The sequence below is a fragment of the Punica granatum genome, unplaced genomic scaffold (assembly GCF_007655135.1).
Source record: "Punica granatum isolate Tunisia-2019 unplaced genomic scaffold, ASM765513v2 Contig00576, whole genome shotgun sequence".
Lineage (NCBI taxonomy): Eukaryota > Viridiplantae > Streptophyta > Magnoliopsida > Myrtales > Lythraceae > Punica > Punica granatum.
In genome coordinates this window covers 34,886-57,533 of record NW_022204423.1, presented here as the reverse complement: position 1 = coordinate 57,533, position 22,648 = coordinate 34,886, and the positions used below count along the sequence as shown (strand labels likewise).

General features: G+C 47.4%; 63 non-coding genes and 5 pseudogenes across 63 annotated transcripts; all 68 read left to right on the top strand.

Moving 5' to 3' along the window:
• Positions 1-89: 89 nt before the first annotated feature.
• Positions 90-208, top strand: LOC116191143. The gene has a single exon (XR_004153257.1). It is a non-coding gene; the product is annotated as a 5S ribosomal RNA (ribosomal RNA).
• Positions 209-424: 216 nt separating this feature from the next.
• On the top strand, positions 425-544 carry LOC116191145. The gene has a single exon (XR_004153259.1). It is a non-coding gene; the product is annotated as a 5S ribosomal RNA (ribosomal RNA).
• Positions 545-764: 220 nt separating this feature from the next.
• LOC116191153 lies at positions 765-881 on the top strand. Its single transcript, XR_004153267.1, has one exon. It is a non-coding gene; the product is annotated as a 5S ribosomal RNA (ribosomal RNA).
• Positions 882-1,067: 186 nt separating this feature from the next.
• Positions 1,068-1,185, top strand: LOC116191150. Its single transcript, XR_004153264.1, has one exon. It is a non-coding gene; the product is annotated as a 5S ribosomal RNA (ribosomal RNA).
• A 215-nt stretch (positions 1,186-1,400) lies between these two features.
• Positions 1,401-1,520, top strand: LOC116191159. The gene has a single exon (XR_004153270.1). It is a non-coding gene; the product is annotated as a 5S ribosomal RNA (ribosomal RNA).
• A 217-nt stretch (positions 1,521-1,737) lies between these two features.
• On the top strand, positions 1,738-1,856 carry LOC116191168. Its single transcript, XR_004153277.1, has one exon. It is a non-coding gene; the product is annotated as a 5S ribosomal RNA (ribosomal RNA).
• A 184-nt stretch (positions 1,857-2,040) lies between these two features.
• On the top strand, positions 2,041-2,159 carry LOC116191161. The gene has a single exon (XR_004153272.1). It is a non-coding gene; the product is annotated as a 5S ribosomal RNA (ribosomal RNA).
• Positions 2,160-2,377: 218 nt separating this feature from the next.
• On the top strand, positions 2,378-2,495 carry LOC116191152. The gene has a single exon (XR_004153266.1). It is a non-coding gene; the product is annotated as a 5S ribosomal RNA (ribosomal RNA).
• Positions 2,496-2,681: 186 nt separating this feature from the next.
• On the top strand, positions 2,682-2,800 carry LOC116191144. Its single transcript, XR_004153258.1, has one exon. It is a non-coding gene; the product is annotated as a 5S ribosomal RNA (ribosomal RNA).
• Positions 2,801-3,014: 214 nt separating this feature from the next.
• On the top strand, positions 3,015-3,133 carry LOC116191139. Its single transcript, XR_004153253.1, has one exon. It is a non-coding gene; the product is annotated as a 5S ribosomal RNA (ribosomal RNA).
• A 220-nt stretch (positions 3,134-3,353) lies between these two features.
• Positions 3,354-3,473, top strand: LOC116191166. Its single transcript, XR_004153275.1, has one exon. It is a non-coding gene; the product is annotated as a 5S ribosomal RNA (ribosomal RNA).
• Positions 3,474-3,689: 216 nt separating this feature from the next.
• On the top strand, positions 3,690-3,808 carry LOC116191138. Its single transcript, XR_004153252.1, has one exon. It is a non-coding gene; the product is annotated as a 5S ribosomal RNA (ribosomal RNA).
• A 199-nt stretch (positions 3,809-4,007) lies between these two features.
• Positions 4,008-4,134, top strand: LOC116191169 (annotated as a pseudogene).
• Positions 4,135-4,353: 219 nt separating this feature from the next.
• LOC116191162 lies at positions 4,354-4,472 on the top strand. Its single transcript, XR_004153273.1, has one exon. It is a non-coding gene; the product is annotated as a 5S ribosomal RNA (ribosomal RNA).
• Positions 4,473-4,691: 219 nt separating this feature from the next.
• LOC116191158 lies at positions 4,692-4,816 on the top strand (annotated as a pseudogene).
• Positions 4,817-5,010: 194 nt separating this feature from the next.
• Positions 5,011-5,129, top strand: LOC116191137. The gene has a single exon (XR_004153251.1). It is a non-coding gene; the product is annotated as a 5S ribosomal RNA (ribosomal RNA).
• Positions 5,130-5,349: 220 nt separating this feature from the next.
• LOC116191135 lies at positions 5,350-5,468 on the top strand. Its single transcript, XR_004153249.1, has one exon. It is a non-coding gene; the product is annotated as a 5S ribosomal RNA (ribosomal RNA).
• A 219-nt stretch (positions 5,469-5,687) lies between these two features.
• On the top strand, positions 5,688-5,814 carry LOC116191165 (annotated as a pseudogene).
• A 216-nt stretch (positions 5,815-6,030) lies between these two features.
• Positions 6,031-6,154, top strand: LOC116191167. The gene has a single exon (XR_004153276.1). It is a non-coding gene; the product is annotated as a 5S ribosomal RNA (ribosomal RNA).
• A 189-nt stretch (positions 6,155-6,343) lies between these two features.
• LOC116191157 lies at positions 6,344-6,468 on the top strand (annotated as a pseudogene).
• A 218-nt stretch (positions 6,469-6,686) lies between these two features.
• LOC116191154 lies at positions 6,687-6,809 on the top strand. Its single transcript, XR_004153268.1, has one exon. It is a non-coding gene; the product is annotated as a 5S ribosomal RNA (ribosomal RNA).
• Positions 6,810-7,034: 225 nt separating this feature from the next.
• Positions 7,035-7,153, top strand: LOC116191134. Its single transcript, XR_004153248.1, has one exon. It is a non-coding gene; the product is annotated as a 5S ribosomal RNA (ribosomal RNA).
• A 218-nt stretch (positions 7,154-7,371) lies between these two features.
• LOC116191133 lies at positions 7,372-7,490 on the top strand. The gene has a single exon (XR_004153247.1). It is a non-coding gene; the product is annotated as a 5S ribosomal RNA (ribosomal RNA).
• Positions 7,491-7,710: 220 nt separating this feature from the next.
• LOC116191132 lies at positions 7,711-7,829 on the top strand. Its single transcript, XR_004153246.1, has one exon. It is a non-coding gene; the product is annotated as a 5S ribosomal RNA (ribosomal RNA).
• A 223-nt stretch (positions 7,830-8,052) lies between these two features.
• On the top strand, positions 8,053-8,169 carry LOC116191151. Its single transcript, XR_004153265.1, has one exon. It is a non-coding gene; the product is annotated as a 5S ribosomal RNA (ribosomal RNA).
• A 188-nt stretch (positions 8,170-8,357) lies between these two features.
• Positions 8,358-8,478, top strand: LOC116191156. Its single transcript, XR_004153269.1, has one exon. It is a non-coding gene; the product is annotated as a 5S ribosomal RNA (ribosomal RNA).
• A 194-nt stretch (positions 8,479-8,672) lies between these two features.
• LOC116191141 lies at positions 8,673-8,791 on the top strand. Its single transcript, XR_004153255.1, has one exon. It is a non-coding gene; the product is annotated as a 5S ribosomal RNA (ribosomal RNA).
• A 221-nt stretch (positions 8,792-9,012) lies between these two features.
• On the top strand, positions 9,013-9,133 carry LOC116191164. The gene has a single exon (XR_004153274.1). It is a non-coding gene; the product is annotated as a 5S ribosomal RNA (ribosomal RNA).
• A 188-nt stretch (positions 9,134-9,321) lies between these two features.
• LOC116191131 lies at positions 9,322-9,440 on the top strand. Its single transcript, XR_004153245.1, has one exon. It is a non-coding gene; the product is annotated as a 5S ribosomal RNA (ribosomal RNA).
• Positions 9,441-9,636: 196 nt separating this feature from the next.
• On the top strand, positions 9,637-9,755 carry LOC116191130. Its single transcript, XR_004153244.1, has one exon. It is a non-coding gene; the product is annotated as a 5S ribosomal RNA (ribosomal RNA).
• Positions 9,756-9,974: 219 nt separating this feature from the next.
• Positions 9,975-10,093, top strand: LOC116191129. The gene has a single exon (XR_004153243.1). It is a non-coding gene; the product is annotated as a 5S ribosomal RNA (ribosomal RNA).
• A 217-nt stretch (positions 10,094-10,310) lies between these two features.
• LOC116191149 lies at positions 10,311-10,431 on the top strand. Its single transcript, XR_004153263.1, has one exon. It is a non-coding gene; the product is annotated as a 5S ribosomal RNA (ribosomal RNA).
• A 218-nt stretch (positions 10,432-10,649) lies between these two features.
• LOC116191163 lies at positions 10,650-10,775 on the top strand (annotated as a pseudogene).
• Positions 10,776-10,996: 221 nt separating this feature from the next.
• LOC116191128 lies at positions 10,997-11,115 on the top strand. The gene has a single exon (XR_004153242.1). It is a non-coding gene; the product is annotated as a 5S ribosomal RNA (ribosomal RNA).
• Positions 11,116-11,333: 218 nt separating this feature from the next.
• On the top strand, positions 11,334-11,452 carry LOC116191127. Its single transcript, XR_004153241.1, has one exon. It is a non-coding gene; the product is annotated as a 5S ribosomal RNA (ribosomal RNA).
• A 220-nt stretch (positions 11,453-11,672) lies between these two features.
• LOC116191126 lies at positions 11,673-11,791 on the top strand. The gene has a single exon (XR_004153240.1). It is a non-coding gene; the product is annotated as a 5S ribosomal RNA (ribosomal RNA).
• Positions 11,792-12,009: 218 nt separating this feature from the next.
• Positions 12,010-12,128, top strand: LOC116191124. Its single transcript, XR_004153238.1, has one exon. It is a non-coding gene; the product is annotated as a 5S ribosomal RNA (ribosomal RNA).
• Positions 12,129-12,349: 221 nt separating this feature from the next.
• Positions 12,350-12,468, top strand: LOC116191123. Its single transcript, XR_004153237.1, has one exon. It is a non-coding gene; the product is annotated as a 5S ribosomal RNA (ribosomal RNA).
• A 219-nt stretch (positions 12,469-12,687) lies between these two features.
• On the top strand, positions 12,688-12,806 carry LOC116191122. The gene has a single exon (XR_004153236.1). It is a non-coding gene; the product is annotated as a 5S ribosomal RNA (ribosomal RNA).
• Positions 12,807-13,025: 219 nt separating this feature from the next.
• Positions 13,026-13,144, top strand: LOC116191121. Its single transcript, XR_004153235.1, has one exon. It is a non-coding gene; the product is annotated as a 5S ribosomal RNA (ribosomal RNA).
• A 222-nt stretch (positions 13,145-13,366) lies between these two features.
• LOC116191120 lies at positions 13,367-13,485 on the top strand. Its single transcript, XR_004153234.1, has one exon. It is a non-coding gene; the product is annotated as a 5S ribosomal RNA (ribosomal RNA).
• A 219-nt stretch (positions 13,486-13,704) lies between these two features.
• LOC116191118 lies at positions 13,705-13,823 on the top strand. Its single transcript, XR_004153233.1, has one exon. It is a non-coding gene; the product is annotated as a 5S ribosomal RNA (ribosomal RNA).
• A 216-nt stretch (positions 13,824-14,039) lies between these two features.
• LOC116191117 lies at positions 14,040-14,158 on the top strand. The gene has a single exon (XR_004153232.1). It is a non-coding gene; the product is annotated as a 5S ribosomal RNA (ribosomal RNA).
• A 219-nt stretch (positions 14,159-14,377) lies between these two features.
• LOC116191116 lies at positions 14,378-14,496 on the top strand. The gene has a single exon (XR_004153231.1). It is a non-coding gene; the product is annotated as a 5S ribosomal RNA (ribosomal RNA).
• A 219-nt stretch (positions 14,497-14,715) lies between these two features.
• LOC116191115 lies at positions 14,716-14,834 on the top strand. The gene has a single exon (XR_004153230.1). It is a non-coding gene; the product is annotated as a 5S ribosomal RNA (ribosomal RNA).
• A 188-nt stretch (positions 14,835-15,022) lies between these two features.
• Positions 15,023-15,141, top strand: LOC116191114. Its single transcript, XR_004153229.1, has one exon. It is a non-coding gene; the product is annotated as a 5S ribosomal RNA (ribosomal RNA).
• Positions 15,142-15,362: 221 nt separating this feature from the next.
• LOC116191112 lies at positions 15,363-15,481 on the top strand. Its single transcript, XR_004153227.1, has one exon. It is a non-coding gene; the product is annotated as a 5S ribosomal RNA (ribosomal RNA).
• Positions 15,482-15,701: 220 nt separating this feature from the next.
• LOC116191147 lies at positions 15,702-15,822 on the top strand. The gene has a single exon (XR_004153261.1). It is a non-coding gene; the product is annotated as a 5S ribosomal RNA (ribosomal RNA).
• A 221-nt stretch (positions 15,823-16,043) lies between these two features.
• On the top strand, positions 16,044-16,162 carry LOC116191111. The gene has a single exon (XR_004153226.1). It is a non-coding gene; the product is annotated as a 5S ribosomal RNA (ribosomal RNA).
• Positions 16,163-16,382: 220 nt separating this feature from the next.
• LOC116191110 lies at positions 16,383-16,501 on the top strand. The gene has a single exon (XR_004153225.1). It is a non-coding gene; the product is annotated as a 5S ribosomal RNA (ribosomal RNA).
• Positions 16,502-16,720: 219 nt separating this feature from the next.
• Positions 16,721-16,839, top strand: LOC116191109. The gene has a single exon (XR_004153224.1). It is a non-coding gene; the product is annotated as a 5S ribosomal RNA (ribosomal RNA).
• Positions 16,840-17,060: 221 nt separating this feature from the next.
• Positions 17,061-17,181, top strand: LOC116191146. Its single transcript, XR_004153260.1, has one exon. It is a non-coding gene; the product is annotated as a 5S ribosomal RNA (ribosomal RNA).
• Positions 17,182-17,400: 219 nt separating this feature from the next.
• LOC116191108 lies at positions 17,401-17,519 on the top strand. The gene has a single exon (XR_004153223.1). It is a non-coding gene; the product is annotated as a 5S ribosomal RNA (ribosomal RNA).
• Positions 17,520-17,740: 221 nt separating this feature from the next.
• On the top strand, positions 17,741-17,859 carry LOC116191107. The gene has a single exon (XR_004153222.1). It is a non-coding gene; the product is annotated as a 5S ribosomal RNA (ribosomal RNA).
• Positions 17,860-18,046: 187 nt separating this feature from the next.
• Positions 18,047-18,165, top strand: LOC116191106. Its single transcript, XR_004153221.1, has one exon. It is a non-coding gene; the product is annotated as a 5S ribosomal RNA (ribosomal RNA).
• Positions 18,166-18,385: 220 nt separating this feature from the next.
• Positions 18,386-18,504, top strand: LOC116191105. Its single transcript, XR_004153220.1, has one exon. It is a non-coding gene; the product is annotated as a 5S ribosomal RNA (ribosomal RNA).
• Positions 18,505-18,723: 219 nt separating this feature from the next.
• Positions 18,724-18,842, top strand: LOC116191104. Its single transcript, XR_004153219.1, has one exon. It is a non-coding gene; the product is annotated as a 5S ribosomal RNA (ribosomal RNA).
• A 221-nt stretch (positions 18,843-19,063) lies between these two features.
• Positions 19,064-19,182, top strand: LOC116191103. The gene has a single exon (XR_004153218.1). It is a non-coding gene; the product is annotated as a 5S ribosomal RNA (ribosomal RNA).
• A 220-nt stretch (positions 19,183-19,402) lies between these two features.
• On the top strand, positions 19,403-19,521 carry LOC116191101. Its single transcript, XR_004153216.1, has one exon. It is a non-coding gene; the product is annotated as a 5S ribosomal RNA (ribosomal RNA).
• A 219-nt stretch (positions 19,522-19,740) lies between these two features.
• On the top strand, positions 19,741-19,859 carry LOC116191100. Its single transcript, XR_004153215.1, has one exon. It is a non-coding gene; the product is annotated as a 5S ribosomal RNA (ribosomal RNA).
• Positions 19,860-20,079: 220 nt separating this feature from the next.
• Positions 20,080-20,198, top strand: LOC116191099. The gene has a single exon (XR_004153214.1). It is a non-coding gene; the product is annotated as a 5S ribosomal RNA (ribosomal RNA).
• A 220-nt stretch (positions 20,199-20,418) lies between these two features.
• LOC116191098 lies at positions 20,419-20,537 on the top strand. The gene has a single exon (XR_004153213.1). It is a non-coding gene; the product is annotated as a 5S ribosomal RNA (ribosomal RNA).
• Positions 20,538-20,757: 220 nt separating this feature from the next.
• Positions 20,758-20,876, top strand: LOC116191097. Its single transcript, XR_004153212.1, has one exon. It is a non-coding gene; the product is annotated as a 5S ribosomal RNA (ribosomal RNA).
• A 221-nt stretch (positions 20,877-21,097) lies between these two features.
• Positions 21,098-21,216, top strand: LOC116191096. Its single transcript, XR_004153211.1, has one exon. It is a non-coding gene; the product is annotated as a 5S ribosomal RNA (ribosomal RNA).
• Positions 21,217-21,405: 189 nt separating this feature from the next.
• Positions 21,406-21,524, top strand: LOC116191095. The gene has a single exon (XR_004153210.1). It is a non-coding gene; the product is annotated as a 5S ribosomal RNA (ribosomal RNA).
• A 218-nt stretch (positions 21,525-21,742) lies between these two features.
• Positions 21,743-21,861, top strand: LOC116191094. Its single transcript, XR_004153209.1, has one exon. It is a non-coding gene; the product is annotated as a 5S ribosomal RNA (ribosomal RNA).
• A 190-nt stretch (positions 21,862-22,051) lies between these two features.
• Positions 22,052-22,170, top strand: LOC116191092. The gene has a single exon (XR_004153208.1). It is a non-coding gene; the product is annotated as a 5S ribosomal RNA (ribosomal RNA).
• A 221-nt stretch (positions 22,171-22,391) lies between these two features.
• LOC116191091 lies at positions 22,392-22,510 on the top strand. Its single transcript, XR_004153207.1, has one exon. It is a non-coding gene; the product is annotated as a 5S ribosomal RNA (ribosomal RNA).
• The last annotated feature ends 138 nt before the right edge of the window (positions 22,511-22,648 follow it).

Below are 22,648 nucleotides of genomic sequence, written 5' to 3'. Positions count from 1 at the left end.
ACTTTTTTCTTTCGTTTCTGCGCTCATTTTGCATTTTTTTTTCATTAGCTCTACGGAGGAACAAAGTGAATTCGAGCGCAAAGGTTGACGGGTGCGATCATACCAGCACTAATGCACCGGATCCCATCAGAACTCCGAAGTTAAGCGTGTTTGGGCGAGAGTAGTACTAGGATGGGTGACCTCCTGGGAAGTCCTCGTGTTGCACCCTCCTTTTTAATTTTTTTTGCTGCTCGGGAAACTGTCCGACGTTTGGACGGGAATCCATCGTTACGGTTAATGTTTTGGGCACGGCTCACTCGCAAAAGCGTAAGGTTCGTTGTGAAATGCACTCGATACTTTTTTCTTTCGTTTCTGCGCTCATTTTTGCATTTTTTTTTCATTAGCTCTACGGAGGAACAAAGTGAATTCGAGCGCAAAGGTTGACGGGTGCGATCATACCAGCACTAATGCACCGGATCCCATCAGAACTCCGAAGTTAAGCGTGCTTGGGCGAGAGTAGTACTAGGATGGGTGACCTCCTGGGAAAGTCCTCGTGTTGCACCCCTCCTTTTAATTTTTTTTTTGCTGCTCGGGAAACTGTCCGACGTTGGACGGGAATCCCATCGTTACGGTTAATGTTTTGGGCACGTGCTCACTCGCAAAAGGCGTAAGGTTCGTTGTGAAATGCACTCGATACTTTTTTCTTTCGTTTCTGCGCTCATTTTTGCATTTTTTTTTCATTAGCTCTACGGAGGAACAAAGTGAATTCGAGCGCAAAGGTTGACGGGTGCGATCATACCAGCACTAATGCACCGGATCCCATCAGAATCCGAAGTTAAGCGTGCTTGGGCGAGAGTAGTACTAGGATGGGTGACCTCCTGGGAAGTCTCGTGTTGCACCCCTCCTTTTTAATTTTTTTTGCTGCTCGGGAAACTGTCCGACGTTGGACGGGAATCCCATCGTTACGGTTAATGTTTGGGCACGTGCTATGCACTCGATACTTTTTTCTTTCGTTTCTGCGATCATTTTTGCTTTTTTTTTCATTAGCTCTACGGAGGAACAAAGTGAATTCGAGCGCAAAGGTTGACGGGTGCGATCATACCAGCACTAATGCACCGGATCCCATCAGAACTCCGAAGTTAAGCGTGCTGGGCGAGAGTAGTACTAGGATGGGTGACCTCCTGGGAAGTCCTCGTGTTGCACCCCTCCTTTTTAATTTTTTTGCTGCTCGGGAAACTGTCCGACGTTGGACGGGAATCCCATCGTTACGGTTAATGTTTTGGCACGTGCTCACTCGCAAAAGGCGTAAGTTCGTGGTGAAATGCACTCGATACTTTTTTCTTTCGTTTCTGCGCTCATTTTGCATTTTTTTTTCATTAGCTCTACGGAGGAACAAAGTGAATTCGAGCGCAAAGGTTGACGGGTGCGATCATACCAGCACTAATGCACCGGATCCCATCAGAACTCCGAAGTTAAGCGTGCTTGGGCGAGAGAGTAGTACTAGGATGGGTGACCTCCTGGGAAAGTCCTCGTTGCACCCCTCCTTTTTAATTTTTTTGCTGCTCGGGAAACTGTCCGACGTTGGACGGGAATCCGATCGTTACGGTTAATGTTTTGGGCACGTGCTCACTCGCAAAAGGCGTAAGGTTCGTTGAAATGCACTCGATACTTTTTTTCTTCGTTTCTGCGCTCATTTTTGCATTTTTTTTTCATTAGCTCTACGGAGGAAACAAAGTGAATTCGAGCGCAAAGGTTGACGGGTGCGATCATACCAGCACTAATGCACCGGATCCCATCAGAACTCGAAGTAAGCGTGCTTGCGGGCGAGAGTAGTACTAGGATGGGTGACCTCCTGGGAAGTCCTCGTGTTGCACCCTCCTTTTTAATTTTTTTTTGCTGCTCGGGAAACTGTCCGACGTTGGACGGGAATCCGATCGTTACGGTTAATGTTTTGGGCACGTGCTATGCACTCGATACTTTTTTTTTCGTTTCTGCGATATTTTGCATTTTTTTTCATTAGCTCTACGGAGGAACAAAGTGAATTCGAGCACAAAGGTTGACGGGTGCGATCATACCAGCACTAATGCACCGGATCCCATCAGAACTCCGAAGTTAAGCTGTGCTTGGCGAGAGTAGTACTAGGATGGGTGACCTCCTGGGAAGTCCTCGTGTTGCACCCTCCTTTTTAATTTTTTTTTGCTGCTCGGGAAACTGTCCGACGTTGGACGGGAATCCATCGTTACGGTTAATGTTTTGGGCACGTGCTCACTCGCAAAAGGCGTAAAGTTCGTGTGTGAAATGCACTCGATACTTTTTCTTTCGTTTCTGCGCTCATTTTTGCATTTTTTTTCATAGCTCTACGAGGAGGAACAAAGTGAATTCGAGCGCAAAGGTTGACGGGTGCGATCATACCAGCACTAATGCACCGGATCCCATCAGAACTCCGAAGTTAGCGTGCTTGGGCGAGAGTAGTACTAGGATGGGTGACCTCCTGGGAAGTCCTCGTGTTGCACCCCTCCTTTTAATTTTTTTTGCTGCTCGGGAAACTGTCCGACGTTGGACGGGAATCCATCGTTACGGTTAATGTTTTGGGCACGTGCTATGCACTCGATACTTTTTTCTTTCGTTTCTGCGATCATTTTTGCATTTTTTTTTCATTAGCTCTACGGAGGAACAAAGTGAATTCGAGCGCAAAGGTTGACGGGTGCGATCATACCAGCACTAATGCACCGGATCCCATCAGAACTCCGAAGTTAAGCGTGCTTGGGCGAGAGTAGTACTAGGATGGGTGACCTCCTGGGAAGTCCTCGTGTTGCCCCCTCCTTTTAATTTTTTTTGCTGCTCGGGAAACTGTCCGACGTTGGACGGGAATCCATCGTTACGGTTAATGTTTTGGGCACGTGCTCACTCGCAAAGGCGTAAGGTTCGTTGTGAAATGCACTCGATACTTTTTTCTTTCGTTTCTGCGCTCATTTTTGCATTTTTTTTTCATTAGCTCTAGGAGGAACAAAGTGAATTCGAGCGCAAAGGTTGACGGGTGCGATCATACCAGCACTAATGCACCGGATCCCATCAGAACTCCGAAGTTAAGCGTGCTTGGGCGAGAGTAGTACTAGGATGGGTGACCTCCTGGGAAGTCCTCGTGTTGCACCCCTCCTTTTAATTTTTTTTTGCTGCTCGGGAAACTGTCCGACGTTGGACGGGAATCCCGATCGTTACGGTTAATGTTTTGGGCACGTGCTCACTCGCAAAAGGCGTAAGGTTCGTTGTGAAATGCACTCGATACTTTTTTTCTTTCGTTTCTGCGCTCATTTTTGCATTTTTTTTCATTAGCTCTACGGAGGAACAAAGTGAATTCGAGCGCAAAGGTTGACGGGTGCGATCATACCAGCACTAATGCACCGGATCCCATCAGAACTCCGAAGTTAAGTGTGTTGAGAGGAGAGTAGTACTAGGATGGGTGACCTCCTGGGAAGTCCTCGTGTGTGCACCCTCCTTTTTAATTTTTTTTGCTGCTCGGGAAACTGTCCGACGTTGGACGGGAATCCCATCGTTACGGTTAATGTTTGGGCACGTGCTCACTCGCAAAAGGCGTAGGTTCGTTGGTGAAATGCACTCGATACTTTTTCTTTCGTTTCTGCGCTCATTTTTGCATTTTTTTTTCATTAGCTCTACGGAGGAACAAAGTGAATTCGAGCGCAAAGGTTGACGGGTGCGATCATACCAGCACTAATGCACCGGATCCCATCAGAACTCCGAAGTTAAGCGTGCTTGGGCGAGAGTAGTACTAGGATGGGTGACCTCCTGGGAAGTCCTCGTGTTGCACCCCTCCTTTTTAATTTTTTTTTGCTGCTCGGGAAACTGTCCGACGTTGGACGGGAATCCGATCGTTACGGTTAATGTTTTGGGCACGTGCTATGCACTCGATACTTTTTTTTTTTTTTTCTTTCGTTTCTGCGCTATTTTTGCATTTTTTTTCATTAGCTCTACGGAGGAGGAACAAAGTGAATTCGAGCGCAAAGGTTGACGGGTGCGATCATACCAGCACTAATGCACCGGATCCCATCAGAACTCCGAAGTTAAAGTGCTTGGGCGAGAGTGAGAGTAGTACTACTAGGATGGGTGACCTCCTGGGAAGTCCTCGTGTTGCACCCCTCCTTTTTAATTTTTTTTTGCTGCTCGGGAAACTGTCCGACGTTGGACGGGAATCCATCGTTACGGTTAATGTTTTGGGCACGTGCTCACTCGCAAAAGGCGTAAGGTTCGTGTGTGAAATGCACTCGATACTTTTTTTCTTTCGTTCTGCGCTCATTTTTGCATTTTTTTTCATTAGCTCTACGGAGGAACAAAGTGAATTCGAGCGCAAAGGTTGACGGGTGCGATCATACCAGCACTAATGCACCGGATCCCATCAGAACTCCGAAGTTAAGCGTGCTTGGGGGAGAGAGTAGTACTAATGGGTGACCTCCTGGGAAGTCCTCGTGTTGCACCCCTCCTTTTTAATTTTTTTTTGCTGCTCGGGAAACTGTCCGACGTTGGACGGGAATCCATCGTTACGGTTAATGTTTGGGCACGTGCTCACTCGCAAAAGGCGTAAGGTTCGTTGTGAAATGCACTCGATACTTTTTTTCTTTCGTTTCTGCGCTCATTTTTGCATTTTTTTTTCATTAGCTCTACGGAGGAACAAAGTGAATTCGAGCGCAAAGGTTGACGGGTGCGATCATACCAGCACTAATGCACCGGATCCCATCAGAACTCCGAAGTTAAGCGTGCTTGGGCGAGAGAGTGAGTAGTACTAGGATGGGTGACCTCCTGGGAAGTCCTCGTGTTGCACCCCTCCTTTTTAATTTTTTTTTGCTGCTCGGGAAACTGTCCGACGTTGGACGGGAATCCGATCGTTACGGTTAATGTTTTGGGCACGTGCTATGCACTCGATACTTGTTTTTTTTTTTTCGTTTCTGCGATCATTTTTGCATTTTTTTTTCATTAGCTCTACGGAGGAACAAAGTGAATTCGAGCGCAAAGGTTGACGGGTGCGATCATACCAGCACTAATGCACCGGATCCCATCAGAACTCCGAAGTTAAGCGTGCTTGGGCGAGAGTAGTACTAGGATGGGTGACCTCCTGGGAAGTCCTCGTGTTGCACCCCTCCTTTTTAATTTTTTTTTTGCTGCTCGGGAAACTGTCCGACGTTGGACGGGAATCCATCGTTACGGTTAATGTTTTGGGCACGTGCTCACTCGCAAAAGGCGTAAGGTTCGTTGTGAAATGCACTCGATACTTTTTTCTTTCGTTTCTGCGCTCATTTTTGCATTTTTTTTTCATTAGCTCTACGGAGGAACAAAGTGAATTCGAGCGCAAAGGTTGACGGGTGCGATCATACCAGCACTAATGCACCGGATCCCATCAGAACTCCGAAGTTAAGCGTGCTTGGGCGAGAGTAGTACTAGGATGGGTGACCTCCTGGGAAGTCCTCGTGTTGCACCCCTCCTTTTTATTTTTTTTTGCTGCTCGGGAAACTGTCCGACGTTGGACGGGAATCCCATCGTTACGGTTAATGTTTTGGGCACGTGCTCACTCGCAAAAGGCGTAAGGTTCGTTGTGAAATGCACTCGATACTTTTTTCTTTCGTTTCTGCGCTCATTTTTGCATTTTTTTTTCATTAGCTCTACGGAGGAACAAAGTGAATTCGAGCGCAAAGGTTGACGGGTGCGATCATACCAGCACTAATGCACGGATCCCATCAGAACTCCGAAGTTAAGCGTGCTTGGGCGAGAGAGTAGAGAGTAGTACTAGGATGGGTGACCTCCTGGGAAGTCCTCGTGTTGCACCCCTCCTTTTTAATTTTTTTTGCTGCTCGGGAAACTGTCCGACGTTGGACGGGAATCCATCGTTACGGTTAATGTTTTGGGCACGTGCTCACTCGCAAAAGGCGTAAGGTTCGTTGTGAAATGCACTCGATACTTTTTTCTTTCGTTTCTGCGCTCATTTTGCATTTTTTTTCATTAGCTCTACGGAGGAACAAAGTGAATTCGAGCGCAAAGGTTGACGGGTGCGATCATACCAGCACTAATGCACCGGATCCCATCAGAACTCCGAAGTTAAGCGTGCTGCGATGAGAGTAGTACTAGTACTAGATGGGTGACCTCCTGGGAAGTCCTCGTGTTGCACCCCTCCTTTTTAATTTTTTTTTGCTGCTCGGGAAACTGTCCGACGTTGGACGGGAATCCGATCGTTACGGTTAATGTTTTGGGCACGTGCTATGCACTCGATACTTTTTTTCTTTCGTTTCTGCGATCATTTTTGCATTTTTTTTCATTAGCTCTACGGAGGAACAAAGTGAATTCGAGCGCAAAGGTTGACGGGTGCGATCATACCAGCACTAATGCACCGGATCCCATCAGAACTCCGAAGTTAAGCGTGCTTGGGCGAGAGTGAGAGTAGTACTAGGATGGGTGACCTCCTGGGAAGTCCTCGTGTTGCACCCCTCTTTTTAATTTTTTTTTGCTGCTCGGGAAACTGTCCGACGTTGGACGGGAATCCCATCGTTACGGTTAATGTTTTGGGCACGTGCTCACTCGCAAAAGGCGTAAGTTCGTTGTGAAATGCACTCGATACTTTTTTCTTTCGTTTCTGCGCTCATTTTTGCATTTTTTTTTCATTAGCTCTACGGAGGAACAAAGTGAATTCGAGCGCAAAGGTTGACGGGTGCGATCATACCAGCACTAATGCACCGGATCCCATCAGAACTCCGAAGTTAAGCGTGCTTGGGCGAGAGAGAGTAGTACTAGGATGGGTGACCTCCTGGGAAGTCCTCGTGTTGCACCCCTCCTTTTTAATTTTTTTTTGCTGCTCGGGAAACTGTCCGACGTTGGACGGGAATCCATCGTTACGGTTAATGTTTTGGGCACGTGCTCACTCGCAAAAGGCGTAAGGTTCGTGTGAAATGCACTCGATACTTTTTCTTTCGTTTCTGCGCTCATTTTTGCATTTTTTTTTCATTAGCTTACGAGGAACAAAGGAGGAACAAAGTGAATCGAGCGCAAAGGTTGACGGGTGCGATCATACCAGCACTAATGCACCGGATCCCATCAGAACTCCGAAGTTAAGCGTGCTTGGGCGAGAGTAGTACTAGGATGGGTGACCTCCTGGGAAGTCCTCGTGTTGCACCCCTCCTTTTAATTTTTTTTGCTGCTCGGGAAACTGTCCGACGTTGGACGGGAATCCCATCGTTACGGTTAATGTTTTGGGCACGTGCTCACTCGCAAAAGGCGTAAGGTTCGTTGTGAAATGCACTCGATACTTTTTTCTTTCGTTTCTGCGCTCATTTTTGCATTTTTTTTTCATTAGCTCTACGGAGGAACAAAGTGAATTCGAGCGCAAAGGTTGACGGGTGCGATCATACCAGCACTAATGCACCGGATCCCATCAGAACTCCGAAGTTAAGCGTGCTTGGGCGAGAGTAGTACTAGGATGGGTGACCTCCTGGGAAGTCCTCGTGTTGCACCCCTCCTTTTTAATTTTTTTTGCTGCTCGGGAAACTGTCCGACGTTGGACGGGAATCCATCGTTACGGTTAATGTTTTGGGCACGTGCGTGCTCACTCGCAAAAGGCGTAAGTTCTGTTGTGAAATGCACTCGATACTTTTTTTCTTGTTTCTGCGCTCATTTTTGCATTTTTTTTCATTAGCTCTACGGAGGAACAAAGTGAATTCGAGCGCAAAGGTTGACGGGTGCGATCATACCAGCACTAATGCACCGGATCCCATCAGAACTCCGAAGTTAAGCGTGCTTGGGCGAGAGTAGTACTAGGATGGGTGACCTCCTGGGAAGTCCTCGTGTTGCACCCCTCCTTTTTAATTTTTTTTTGCTGCTCGGGAAACTGTCCGACGTTGGACGGGAATCCCATCGTTACGGTTAATGTTTTGGGCACGTGCTCACTCGCAAAGGCGTAAGGTCGTTGTGAAATGCACTCGATACTTTTTTTTTTTCTTTCGTTTCTGCGCTCATTTTTGCATTTTTTTTTCATTAGCTCTACGGAGGAACAAAGTGAATTCGAGCGCAAAGGTTGACGGGTGCGATCACCAGCACTAATGCACCGGATCCCATCAGAACTCCGAAGTTAAGCGTGCTTGGGCGAGAGTAGTACTAGGATGGGTGACCTCCTGGGAAGTCCTCGTGTTGCACCCCTCCTTTTAATTTTTTTTTGCTGCTCGGGAAACTGTCCGACGTTGGACGGGAATCCCATCGTTACGGTTAATGTTTTGGGCACGTGCTATGCACTCGATACTTTTTTCTTTCGTTTCTGCGATCATTTTTGCATTTTTTTTTCATTAGCTCTACGGAGGAACAAAGTGAATTCGAGCGCAAAGGTTGACGGGTGCGATCATACCAGCACTAATGCACCGGATCCCATCAGAACTCCGAAGTTAAGCGTGTTGCTGGGCGAGAGTAGTACTAGGATGGGTGACCTCCTGGGAAGTCCTCGTGTTGCACCCCTCCTTTTAAATTTTTTTTGCTGCTCGGAAACTGTCCGACGTTGGACGGGAATCCCATCGTTACGGTTAATGTTTTGGGCACGTGCTCACTCGCAAAAGGCGATACTTTCTTTCTTTCGTTTCTGCGCTCATTTTTGCATTTTTTTTTCATTAGCTCTACGGAGGAACAAAGTGAATTCGAGCGCAAAGGTTGACTGGTGCGATCATACCAGCACTAATGCACCGGATCCCATCAGAACTCCGAAGTTAAGCGTGCTTGGGCGAGAGTAGTACTAGGATGGGTGACCTCCTGGGAAGTCCTCGTGTTGCACCCCTCCTTTTTAATTTTTTTTTGCTGCTCGGGAAACTGTCCGACGTTGGACGGGAATCCCATCGTTACGGTTAATGTTTTGGGCACGTGCTCACTCGCAAAAGGCGTAAGGTTCGTGTGTGAAATGCACTCGATACTTTTTTTCTTTCGTTTCTGCGCTCATTTTTGCATTTTTTTTCATTAGCTCTACGGAGGAACAAAGTGAATTCGAGCGCAAAGGTTGACGGGTGCGATCATACCAGCACTAATGCACCGGATCCCATCAGAACTCCGAAGTTAAGCGTGCTTGAGTGGGGAGAGTAGTACTAGGATGGGTGACCTCTGGGAAGTCCTCGTGTTGCACCCCTCCTTTTTAATTTTTTTTTGCTGCTCGGGAAACTGTCCGACGTTGGACGGGAATCCCATCGTTACGGTTAATGTTTTGGCACGTGCTATGCACTCGATACTTTTTTTCTTTCGTTTCTGCGATCATTTTTGCATTTTTTTTTCATTAGCTCTACGGAGGAACAAAGTGAATTCGAGCGCAAAGGTTGAGGGTGCGATCATACCAGCACTAATGCACCGGATCCCATCAGAACTCCGAAGTTAAGCGTGCTTGGGCGAGAGTAGTACTAGGATGGGTGACCTCCTGGGAAGTCCTCGTGTTGCACCCCTCCTTTTTAATTTTTTTTTGCTGCTCGGGAAACTGTCCGACGTTGGACGGGAATCCCATCGTTACGGTTAATGTTTTGGGCACGTGCTCACTCGCAAAAGGCTCGATACTTTTTTTTTCGTTTCTGCGCTCATTTTTGCATTTTTTTTTCATTAGCTCTACGGAGGAACAAAGTGAATTCGAGCGCAAAGGTTGACGGGTGCGATCATACCAGCACTAATGCACCGGATCCCATCAGAACTCCGAAGTTAAGCGTGCTTGGGCGAGAGTAGTACTAGGATGGGTGACCTCCTGGGAAGTCCTCGTGTTGCACCCCTCCTTTTTAATTTTTTTTTGCTGCTCGGGAAAATGTCCGACGTTGGACGGGAATCCCATCGTTACGGTTAATGTTTTGGGCACGTGCTCACTCGCAAAAGGCGTAAGGTTCGTGTGAAATGCACTCGATACTTTTTTCTTTCGTTTCTGCGCTCATTTTTGCATTTTTTTTTCATTAGCTCTACGGAGGAACAAAGTGAATTCGAGCGCAAAGGTTGACGGGTGCGATCATACCAGCACTAATGCACCGGATCCCATCAGAACTCCGAAGTTAAGCGTGCTTGGGCGAGAGTAGTACTAGGATGGGTGACCTCCTGGGAAGTCCTCGTGTTGCACCCCTCCTTTTAATTTTTTTTTGCTGCTCGGGAAACTGTCCGACGTTGGACGGGAATCCATCGTTACGGTTAATGTTTTGGGCACGTGCTCACTCGCAAAAGGCGTAAGGTTCGTTGTGAAATGCACTCGATACTTTTTTCTTTCGTTTCTGCGCTCATTTTTGCATTTTTTTTCATTAGCTCTACGGAGGAACAAAGTGAATTCGAGCGCAAAGGTTGACGGGTGCGATCATACCAGCACTAATGCACCGGATCCCATCAGAACTCCGAAGTTAAGCGTGCTTGGGCGAGAGAGTAGTACTAGGATGGGTGACCTCCTGGGAAGTCCTCGTGTTGCACCCCTCCTTTTTAATTTTTTTTTGCTGCTCGGGAAACTGTCCGACGTTGGACGGGAATCCCATCGTTACGGTTAATGTTTTGGGCACGTGCTCACTCGCAAAAGGCGTAAGGTCGTTGTGAAATGCACTCGATACTTTTTTCTTTCGTTTCTGCGCTCATTTTTGCTTTTTTTTTCATTAGCTCTACGGAGGAACAAAGTGAATTCGAGCGCAAAGGTTGACGGGTGCGATCATACCAGCACTAATGCACCGGATCCCATCAGAACTCCGAAGTTAAGCGTGCTGGGCGAGAGAGTGAGAGTAGTACTAGGATGGGTGACCTCCTGGGAAGTCCTCGTGTTGCACCCCTCCTTTTTAATTTTTTTTGCTGCTCGGGAAACTGTCCGACGTTGGACGGGAATCCCATCGTTACGGTTAATGTTTTGGGCACGTGCTCACTCGCAAAAGGCGTAAGGTTCGTTGTGAAATGCACTCGATACTTTTTTCTTTCGTTTCTGCGCTCATTTTTGCATTTTTTTTCATTAGCTCTACGGAGGAGGAACAAAGTGAATTCGAGCGCAAAGGTTGACGGGTGCGATCATACCAGCACTAATGCACCGGATCCCATCAGAACTCCGAAGTTAAGCGTGCTTGGGCGAGAGTAGTACTAGGATGGGTGACCTCCTGGGAAGTCCTCGTGTTGCACCCCTCCTTTTTAATTTTTTTGCTGCTCGGGAAACTGTCCGACGTTGGACGGGAATCCCATCGTTACGGTTAATGTTTTGGGCACGTGCTCACTCGCAAAAGGCGTAAGGTTCGTTGTGAAATGCACTCGATACTTTTTTCTTTCGTTTCTGCGCTCATTTTTGCATTTTTTTTTCATTAGCTCTACGGAGGAACAAAGTGAATTCGAGCGCAAAGGTTGACGGGTGCGATCATACCAGCACTAATGCACCGGATCCCATCAGAACTCCGAAGTTAAGCGTGCTTGGGCGAGAGTAGTACTAGGATGGGTGACCTCCTGGGAAGTCCTCGTGTTGCACCCCTCCTTTTTAATTTTTTTTTGCTGCTCGGGAAACTGTCCGACGTTGGACGGGAATCCCATCGTTACGGTTAATGTTTGGGCACGTGCTCACTCGCAAAAGGCGTAAGGTTCGTGTGTGAAATGCACTCGATACTTTTTTCTTTCGTTTCTGCGCTCATTTTTGCATTTTTTTTTCATTAGCTCTACGGAGGAACAAAGTGAATTCGAGCGCAAAGGTTGACGGGTGCGATCATACCAGCACTAATGCACCGGATCCCATCAGAACTCCGAAGTTAAGCGTGCTTGGGCGAGAGTAGTACTAGGATGGGTGACCTCCTGGGAAGTCCTCGTGTTGCACCCCTCCTTTTTAATTTTTTTTTGCTGCTCGGGAAACTGTCCGACGTTGGACGGGAATCCATCGTTACGGTTAATGTTTGGGCACGTGCTCACTCGCAAAAGGCGTAAGGTTCGTTGTGAAATGCACTCGATACTTTTTTCTTTCGTTTCTGCGCTCATTTTTGCATTTTTTTTTCATTAGCTCTACGGAGGAACAAAGTGAATTCGAGCGCAAAGGTTGACGGGTGCGATCATACCAGCACTAATGCACCGGATCCCATCAGAACTCCGAAGTTAAGCGTGCTTGGGCGAGAGTAGTACTAGGATGGGTGACCTCCTGGGAAGTCCTCGTGTTGCACCCCTCCTTTTTAATTTTTTTTTGCTGCTCGGGAAACTGTCCGACGTTGGACGGGAATCCCATCGTTACGGTTAATGTTTTGGGCACGTGCTCACTCGCAAAAGGCGTAAGGTTCGTTGTGAAATGCACTCGATACTTTTTTTCTTTCGTTTCTGCGCTCATTTTTGCATTTTTTTTTCATTAGCTCTACGGAGGAACAAAGTGAATTCGAGCGCAAAGGTTGACGGGTGCGATCATACCAGCACTAATGCACCGGATCCCATCAGAACTCCGAAGTTAAGCGTGCTTGGGCGAGAGTAGTACTAGGATGGGTGACCTCCTGGGAAGTCCTCGTGTTGCACCCCTCCTTTTTAATTTTTTTTTGCTGCTCGGGAAACTGTCCGACGTTGGACGGGAATCCCATCGTTACGGTTAATGTTTTGGGCACGTGCTCACTCGCAAAAGGCGTAAGGTTCGTTGTGAAATGCACTCGATACTTTTTTCTTTCGTTTCTGCGCTCATTTTTGCATTTTTTTTCATTAGCTCTACGGAGGAACAAAGTGAATTCGAGCGCAAAGGTTGACGGGTGCGATCATACCAGCACTAATGCACCGGATCCCATCAGAACTCCGAAGTTAAGCGTGCTTGGGCGAGAGTAGTACTAGGATGGGTGACCTCCTGGGAAGTCCTCGTGTTGCACCCCTCTTTTTAATTTTTTTTGCTGCTCGGGAAACTGTCCGACGTTGGACGGGAATCCCATCGTTACGGTTAATGTTTTGGGCACGTGCTCACTCGCAAAAGGCGTAAGGTTCGTTGTGAAATGCACTCGATACTTTTTTTCTTTCGTTTCTGCGCTCATTTTTGCATTTTTTTTTCATTAGCTCTACGGAGGAACAAAGTGAATTCGAGCGCAAAGGTTGACGGGTGCGATCATACCAGCACTAATGCACCGGATCCCATCAGAACTCCGAAGTTAAGCGTGCTTGGGCGAGAGTAGTACTAGGATGGGTGACCTCCTGGGAAGTCCTCGTGTTGCACCCCTCCTTTTTAATTTTTTTTTGCTGCTCGGGAAACTGTCCGACGTTGGACGGGAATCCCATCGTTACGGTTAATGTTTTGGGCACGTGCTCACTCGCAAAAGGCGTAAGGTTCGTTGTGAAATGCACTCGATACTTTTTTTCTTTCGTTTCTGCGCTCATTTTTGCATTTTTTTTTTCATTAGCTCTACGGAGGAACAAAGTGAATTCGAGCGCAAAGGTTGACGGGTGCGATCATACCAGCACTAATGCACCGGATCCCATCAGAACTCCGAAGTTAAGCGTGCTTGGGCGAGAGTAGTACTAGGATGGGTGACCTCCTGGGAAGTCCTCGTGTTGCACCCCTCCTTTTTAATTTTTTTTGCTGCTCGGGAAACTGTCCGACGTTGGACGGGAATCCCATCGTTACGGTTAATGTTTTGGGCACGTGCTCACTCGCAAAAGGCGTAAGGTTCGTTGTGAAATGCACTCGATACTTTTTTCTTTCGTTTCTGCGCTCATTTTTGCATTTTTTTTTCATTAGCTCTACGGAGGAACAAAGTGAATTCGAGCGCAAAGGTTGACGGGTGCGATCATACCAGCACTAATGCACCGGATCCCATCAGAACTCCGAAGTTAAGCGTGCTTGGGCGAGAGTAGTACTAGGATGGGTGACCTCCTGGGAAGTCCTCGTGTTGCACCCCTCCTTTTTAATTTTTTTTGCTGCTCGGGAAACTGTCCGACGTTGGACGGGAATCCATCGTTACGGTTAATGTTTGGGCACGTGCTCACTCGCAAAAGGCGTAAGGTTCGTTGTGAAATGCACTCGATACTTTTTTCTTTCGTTTCTGCGCTCATTTTTGCATTTTTTTTCATTAGCTCTACGGAGGAACAAAGTGAATTCGAGCGCAAAGGTTGACGGGTGCGATCATACCAGCACTAATGCACCGGATCCCATCAGAACTCCGAAGTTAAGCGTGCTTGGGCGAGAGTAGTACTAGGATGGGTGACCTCCTGGGAAGTCCTCGTGTTGCACCCCTCCTTTTTAATTTTTTTTGCTGCTCGGGAAACTGTCCGACGTTGGACGGGAATCCCATCGTTACGGTTAATGTTTTGGGCACGTGCTCACTCGCAAAAGGCGTAAGGTTCGTTGTGAAATGCACTCGATACTTTTTTCTTTCGTTTCTGCGCTCATTTTTGCATTTTTTTTTCATTAGCTCTACGGAGGAACAAAGTGAATTCGAGCGCAAAGGTTGACGGGTGCGATCATACCAGCACTAATGCACCGGATCCCATCAGAACTCCGAAGTTAAGCGTGCTTGGGCGAGAGTAGTACTAGGATGGGTGACCTCCTGGGAAGTCCTCGTGTTGCACCCCTCCTTTTTAATTTTTTTTTGCTGCTCGGGAAACTGTCCGACGTTGGACGGGAATCCCATCGTTACGGTTAATGTTTTGGGCACGTGCTCACTCGCAAAAGGCGTAAGGTTCGTTGTGAAATGCACTCGATACTTTTTTCTTTCGTTTCTGCGCTCATTTTTGCATTTTTTTTCATTAGCTCTACGGAGGAACAAAGTGAATTCGAGCGCAAAGGTTGACGGGTGCGATCATACCAGCACTAATGCACCGGATCCCATCAGAACTCCGAAGTTAAGCGTGCTTGGGCGAGAGTAGTACTAGGATGGGTGACCTCCTGGGAAGTCCTCGTGTTGCACCCCTCCTTTTAATTTTTTTTTGCTGCTCGGGAAACTGTCCGACGTTGGACGGGAATCCCATCGTTACGGTTAATGTTTTGGGCACGTGCTATGCACTCGATACTTTTTTCTTTCGTTTCTGCGCTCATTTTTGCATTTTTTTTTCATTAGCTCTACGGAGGAACAAAGTGAATTCGAGCGCAAAGGTTGACGGGTGCGATCATACCAGCACTAATGCACCGGATCCCATCAGAACTCCGAAGTTAAGCGTGCTTGGGCGAGAGTAGTACTAGGATGGGTGACCTCCTGGGAAGTCCTCGTGTTGCACCCCTCCTTTTTAATTTTTTTTTGCTGCTCGGGAAACTGTCCGACGTTGGACGGGAATCCCATCGTTACGGTTAATGTTTTGGGCACGTGCTCACTCGCAAAAGGCGTGAGGTTCGTTGTGAAATGCACTCGATACTTTTTTTCTTTCGTTTCTGCGCTCATTTTTGCATTTTTTTTTCATTAGCTCTACGGAGGAACAAAGTGAATTCGAGCGCAAAGGTTGACGGGTGCGATCATACCAGCACTAATGCACCGGATCCCATCAGAACTCCGAAGTTAAGCGTGCTTGGGCGAGAGTAGTACTAGGATGGGTGACCTCCTGGGAAGTCCTCGTGTTGCACCCCTCCTTTTAATTTTTTTTTGCTGCTCGGGAAACTGTCCGACGTTGGACGGGAATCCCATCGTTACGGTTAATGTTTTGGGCACGTGCTCACTCGCAAAAGGCGTAAGGTTCGTTGTGAAATGCACTCGATACTTTTTTTCTTTCGTTTCTGCGCTCATTTTTGCATTTTTTTTTCATTAGCTCTACGGAGGAACAAAGTGAATTCGAGCGCAAAGGTTGACGGGTGCGATCATACCAGCACTAATGCACCGGATCCCATCAGAACTCCGAAGTTAAGCGTGCTTGGGCGAGAGAGTAGTACTAGGATGGGTGACCTCCTGGGAAGTCCTCGTGTTGCACCCCTCCTTTTTAATTTTTTTTTGCTGCTCGGGAAACTGTCCGACGTTGGACGGGAATCCCATCGTTACGGTTAATGTTTTGGGCACGTGCTCACTCGCAAAAGGCGTAAGGTTCGTTGTGAAATGCACTCGATACTTTTTTTCTTTCGTTTCTGCGCTCATTTTTGCATTTTTTTTTCATTAGCTCTACGGAGGAACAAAGTGAATTCGAGCGCAAAGGTTGACGGGTGCGATCATACCAGCACTAATGCACCGGATCCCATCAGAACTCCGAAGTTAAGCGTGCTTGGGCGAGAGTAGTACTAGGATGGGTGACCTCCTGGGAAGTCCTCGTGTTGCACCCCTCCTTTTTAATTTTTTTTGCTGCTCGGGAAACTGTCCGACGTTGGACGGGAATCCCATCGTTACGGTTAATGTTTTGGGCACGTGCTCACTCGCAAAAGGCGTAAGGTTCGTTGTGAAATGCACTCGATACTTTTTTTCTTTCGTTTCTGCGCTCATTTTTGCATTTTTTTTTCATTAGCTCTACGGAGGAACAAAGTGAATTCGAGCGCAAAGGTTGACGGGTGCGATCATACCAGCACTAATGCACCGGATCCCATCAGAACTCCGAAGTTAAGCGTGCTTGGGCGAGAGTAGTACTAGGATGGGTGACCTCCTGGGAAGTCCTCGTGTTGCACCCCTCCTTTTTAATTTTTTTTGCTGCTCGGGAAACTGTCCGACGTTGGACGGGAATCCATCGTTACGGTTAATGTTTTGGGCACGTGCTCACTCGCAAAAGGCGTAAGGTTCGTTGTGAAATGCACTCGATACTTTTTTTCTTTCGTTTCTGCGCTCATTTTTGCATTTTTTTTTCATTAGCTCTACGGAGGAACAAAGTGAATTCGAGCGCAAAGGTTGACGGGTGCGATCATACCAGCACTAATGCACCGGATCCCATCAGAACTCCGAAGTTAAGCGTGCTTGGGCGAGAGTAGTACTAGGATGGGTGACCTCCTGGGAAGTCCTCGTGTTGCACCCCTCCTTTTTAATTTTTTTTTGCTGCTCGGGAAACTGTCCGACGTTGGACGGGAATCCCATCGTTACGGTTAATGTTTTGGGCACGTGCTCACTCGCAAAAGGCGTAAGGTTCGTTGTGAAATGCACTCGATACTTTTTTTCTTTCGTTTCTGCGCTCATTTTTGCATTTTTTTTTCATTAGCTCTACGGAGGAACAAAGTGAATTCGAGCGCAAAGGTTGACGGGTGCGATCATACCAGCACTAATGCACCGGATCCCATCAGAACTCCGAAGTTAAGCGTGCTTGGGCGAGAGAGTAGTACTAGGATGGGTGACCTCCTGGGAAGTCCTCGTGTTGCACCCCTCCTTTTTAATTTTTTTTGCTGCTCGGGAAACTGTCCGACGTTGGACGGGAATCCCATCGTTACGGTTAATGTTTTGGGCACGTGCTCACTCGCAAAAGGCGTAAGGTTCGTTGTGAAATGCACTCGATACTTTTTTTCTTTCGTTTCTGCGCTCATTTTTGCATTTTTTTTCATTAGCTCTACGGAGGAACAAAGTGAATTCGAGCGCAAAGGTTGACGGGTGCGATCATACCAGCACTAATGCACCGGATCCCATCAGAACTCCGAAGTTAAGCGTGCTTGGGCGAGAGTAGTACTAGGATGGGTGACCTCCTGGGAAGTCCTCGTGTTGCACCCCTCCTTTTTAATTTTTTTTTGCTGCTCGGGAAACTGTCCGACGTTGGACGGGAATCCCATCGTTACGGTTAATGTTTTGGGCACGTGCTCACTCGCAAAAGGCGTGAGGTTCGTTGTGAAATGCACTCGATACTTTTTTTCTTTCGTTTCTGCGCTCATTTTTGCATTTTTTTTTCATTAGCTCTACGGAGGAACAAAGTGAATTCGAGCGCAAAGGTTGACGGGTGCGATCATACCAGCACTAATGCACCGGATCCCATCAGAACTCCGAAGTTAAGCGTGCTTGGGCGAGAGTAGTACTAGGATGGGTGACCTCCTGGGAAGTCCTCGTGTTGCACCCCTCCTTTTAATTTTTTTTGCTGCTCGGGAAACTGTCCGACGTTGGACGGGAATCCATCGTTACGGTTAATGTTTTGGGCACGTGCTATGCACTCGATACTTTTTTTCTTTCGTTTCTGCGATCATTTTTGCATTTTTTTTTCATTAGCTCTACGGAGGAACAAAGTGAATTCGAGCGCAAAGGTTGACGGGTGCGATCATACCAGCACTAATGCACCGGATCCCATCAGAACTCCGAAGTTAAGCGTGCTTGGGCGAGAGTAGTACTAGGATGGGTGACCTCCTGGGAAGTCCTCGTGTTGCACCCCTCCTTTTTAATTTTTTTTGCTGCTCGGGAAACTGTCCGACGTTGGACGGGAATCCCATCGTTACGGTTAATGTTTTGGGCACGTGCTCACTCGCAAAAGGCGTAAGGTTCGTTGTGAAATGCACTCGATACTTTTTTTCTTTCGTTTCTGCGCTCATTTTTGCATTTTTTTTTCATTAGCTCTACGGAGGAACAAAGTGAATTCGAGCGCAAAGGTTGACGGGTGCGATCATACCAGCACTAATGCACCGGATCCCATCAGAACTCCGAAGTTAAGCGTGCTTGGGCGAGAGTAGTACTAGGATGGGTGACCTCCTGGGAAGTCCTCGTGTTGCACCCCTCCTTTTTAATTTTTTTTGCTGCTCGGGAAACTGTCCGACGTTGGACGGGAATCCCATCGTTACGGTTAATGTTTTGGGCACGTGCTCACTCGCAAAAGGCGTAAGGTTCGTTGTGAAATGCACTCGATACTTTTTTCTTTCGTTTCTGCGCTCATTTTTGCATTTTTTTTTCATTAGCTCTACGGAGGAACAAAGTGAATTCGAGCGCAAAGGTTGACGGGTGCGATCATACCAGCACTAATGCACCGGATCCCATCAGAACTCCGAAGTTAAGCGTGCTTGGGCGAGAGTAGTACTAGGATGGGTGACCTCCTGGGAAGTCCTCGTGTTGCACCCCTCCTTTTTAATTTTTTTTTGCTGCTCGGGAAACTGTCCGACGTTGGACGGGAATCCCATCGTTACGGTTAATGTTTTGGGCACGTGCTCACTCGCAAAAGGCGTGAGGTTCGTTGTGAAATGCACTCGATACTTTTTTTCTTTCGTTTCTGCGCTCATTTTTGCATTTTTTTTTCATTAGCTCTACGGAGGAACAAAGTGAATTCGAGCGCAAAGGTTGACGGGTGCGATCATACCAGCACTAATGCACCGGATCCCATCAGAACTCCGAAGTTAAGCGTGCTTGGGCGAGAGTAGTACTAGGATGGGTGACCTCCTGGGAAGTCCTCGTGTTGCACCCCTCCTTTTTAATTTTTTTTTGCTGCTCGGGAAACTGTCCGACGTTGGACGGGAATCCCATCGTTACGGTTAATGTTTTGGGCACGTGCTCACTCGCAAAAGGCGTAAGGTTCGTTGTGAAATGCACTCGATACTTTTTTCTTTCGTTTCTGCGCTCATTTTTGCATTTTTTTTTCATTAGCTCTACGGAGGAACAAAGTGAATTCGAGCGCAAAGGTTGACGGGTGCGATCATACCAGCACTAATGCACCGGATCCCATCAGAACTCCGAAGTTAAGCGTGCTTGGGCGAGAGTAGTACTAGGATGGGTGACCTCCTGGGAAGTCCTCGTGTTGCACCCCTCCTTTTAATTTTTTTTTGCTGCTCGGGAAACTGTCCGACGTTGGACGGGAATCCCATCGTTACGGTTAATGTTTTGGGCACGTGCTCACTCGCAAAAGGCGTAAGGTTCGTTGTGAAATGCACTCGATACTTTTTTCTTTCGTTTCTGCGCTCATTTTTGCATTTTTTTTTCATTAGCTCTACGGAGGAACAAAGTGAATTCGAGCGCAAAGGTTGACGGGTGCGATCATACCAGCACTAATGCACCGGATCCCATCAGAACTCCGAAGTTAAGCGTGCTTGGGCGAGAGTAGTACTAGGATGGGTGACCTCCTGGGAAGTCCTCGTGTTGCACCCCTCCTTTTTAATTTTTTTTGCTGCTCGGGAAACTGTCCGACGTTGGACGGGAATCCCATCGTTACGGTTAATGTTTTGGGCACGTGCTCACTCGCAAAAGGCGTAAGGTTCGTTGTGAAATGCACTCGATACTTTTTTTCTTTCGTTTCTGCGCTCATTTTTGCATTTTTTTTTCATTAGCTCTACGGAGGAACAAAGTGAATTCGAGCGCAAAGGTTGACGGGTGCGATCATACCAGCACTAATGCACCGGATCCCATCAGAACTCCGAAGTTAAGCGTGCTTGGGCGAGAGTAGTACTAGGATGGGTGACCTCCTGGGAAGTCCTCGTGTTGCACCCCTCCTTTTTAATTTTTTTTTGCTGCTCGGGAAACTGTCCGACGTTGGACGGGAATCCCATCGTTACGGTTAATGTTTTGGGCACGTGCTCACTCGCAAAAGGCGTGAGGTTCGTTGTGAAATGCACTCGATACTTTTTTCTTTCGTTTCTGCGCTCATTTTTGCATTTTTTTTTCATTAGCTCTACGGAGGAACAAAGTGAATTCGAGCGCAAAGGTTGACGGGTGCGATCATACCAGCACTAATGCACCGGATCCCATCAGAACTCCGAAGTTAAGCGTGCTTGGGCGAGAGTAGTACTAGGATGGGTGACCTCCTGGGAAGTCCTCGTGTTGCACCCCTCCTTTTTAATTTTTTTTTGCTGCTCGGGAAACTGTCCGACGTTGGACGGGAATCCCATCGTTACGGTTAATGTTTTGGGCACGTGCTCACTCGCAAAAGGCGTAAGGTTCGTTGTGAAATGCACTCGATACTTTTTTTCTTTCGTTTCTGCGCTCATTTTTGCATTTTTTTTCATTAGCTCTACGGAGGAACAAAGTGAATTCGAGCGCAAAGGTTGACGGGTGCGATCATACCAGCACTAATGCACCGGATCCCATCAGAACTCCGAAGTTAAGCGTGCTTGGGCGAGAGTAGTACTAGGATGGGTGACCTCCTGGGAAGTCCTCGTGTTGCACCCCTCCTTTTTAATTTTTTTTTGCTGCTCGGGAAACTGTCCGACGTTGGACGGGAATCCCATCGTTACGGTTAATGTTTTGGGCACGTGCTCACTCGCAAAAGGCGTAAGGTTCGTTGTGAAATGCACTCGATACTTTTTTTCTTTCGTTTCTGCGCTCATTTTTGCATTTTTTTTTCATTAGCTCTACGGAGGAACAAAGTGAATTCGAGCGCAAAGGTTGACGGGTGCGATCATACCAGCACTAATGCACCGGATCCCATCAGAACTCCGAAGTTAAGCGTGCTTGGGCGAGAGTAGTACTAGGATGGGTGACCTCCTGGGAAGTCCTCGTGTTGCACCCCTCCTTTTTAATTTTTTTTGCTGCTCGGGAAACTGTCCGACGTTGGACGGGAATCCCATCGTTACGGTTAATGTTTTGGGCACGTGCTATGCACTCGATACTTTTTTTCTTTCGTTTCTGCGATCATTTTTGCATTTTTTTTTCATTAGCTCTACGGAGGAACAAAGTGAATTCGAGCGCAAAGGTTGACGGGTGCGATCATACCAGCACTAATGCACCGGATCCCATCAGAACTCCGAAGTTAAGCGTGCTTGGGCGAGAGTAGTACTAGGATGGGTGACCTCCTGGGAAGTCCTCGTGTTGCACCCCTCCTTTTTAATTTTTTTTGCTGCTCGGGAAACTGTCCGACGTTGGACGGGAATCCCATCGTTACGGTTAATGTTTTGGGCACGTGCTCACTCGCAAAAGGCGTAAGGTTCGTTGTGAAATGCACTCGATTTTTTTTCTTTCGTTTCTGCGCTCATTTTTGCATTTTTTTTTCATTAGCTCTACGGAGGAACAAAGTGAATTCGAGCGCAAAGGTTGACGGGTGCGATCATACCAGCACTAATGCACCGGATCCCATCAGAACTCCGAAGTTAAGCGTGCTTGGGCGAGAGTAGTACTAGGATGGGTGACCTCCTGGGAAGTCCTCGTGTTGCACCCCTCCTTTTTAATTTTTTTTTGCTGCTCGGGAAACTGTCCGACGTTGGACGGGAATCCGATCGTTACGGTTAATGTTTTGGGCACGTGCTATGCACTCGATACTTTTTTTCTTTCGTTTCTGCGATCATTTTTGCATTTTTTTTTCATTAGCTCTACGGAGGAACAAAGTGAATTCGAGCGCAAAGGTTGACGGGTGCGATCATACCAGCACTAATGCACCGGATCCCATCAGAACTCCGAAGTTAAGCGTGCTTGGGCGAGAGTAGTACTAGGATGGGTGACCTCCTGGGAAGTCCTCGTGTTGCACCCCTCCTTTTTAATTTTTTTTTGCTGCTCGGGAAACTGTCCGACGTTGGACGGGAATCCCATCGTTACGGTTAATGTTTTGGGCACGTGCTCACTCGCAAAAGGCGTAAGGTTCGTTGTGAAATGCACTCGATACTTTTTTTCTTTCGTTTCTGCGCTCATTTTTGCATTTTTTTTTCATTAGCTCTACGGAGGAACAAAGTGAATTCGAGCGCAAAGGTTGACGGGTGCGATCATACCAGCACTAATGCACCGGATCCCATCAGAACTCCGAAGTTAAGCGTGCTTGGGCGAGAGTAGTACTAGGATGGGTGACCTCCTGGGAAGTCCTCGTGTTGCACCCCTCCTTTTTAATTTTTTTTTGCTGCTCGGGAAACTGTCCGACGTTGGACGGGAATCCCATCGTTACGGTTAATGTTTTGGGCACGTGCTCACTCGCAAAAGGCGTAAGGTTCGTTGTGAAATGCACTCGATTTTTTTTT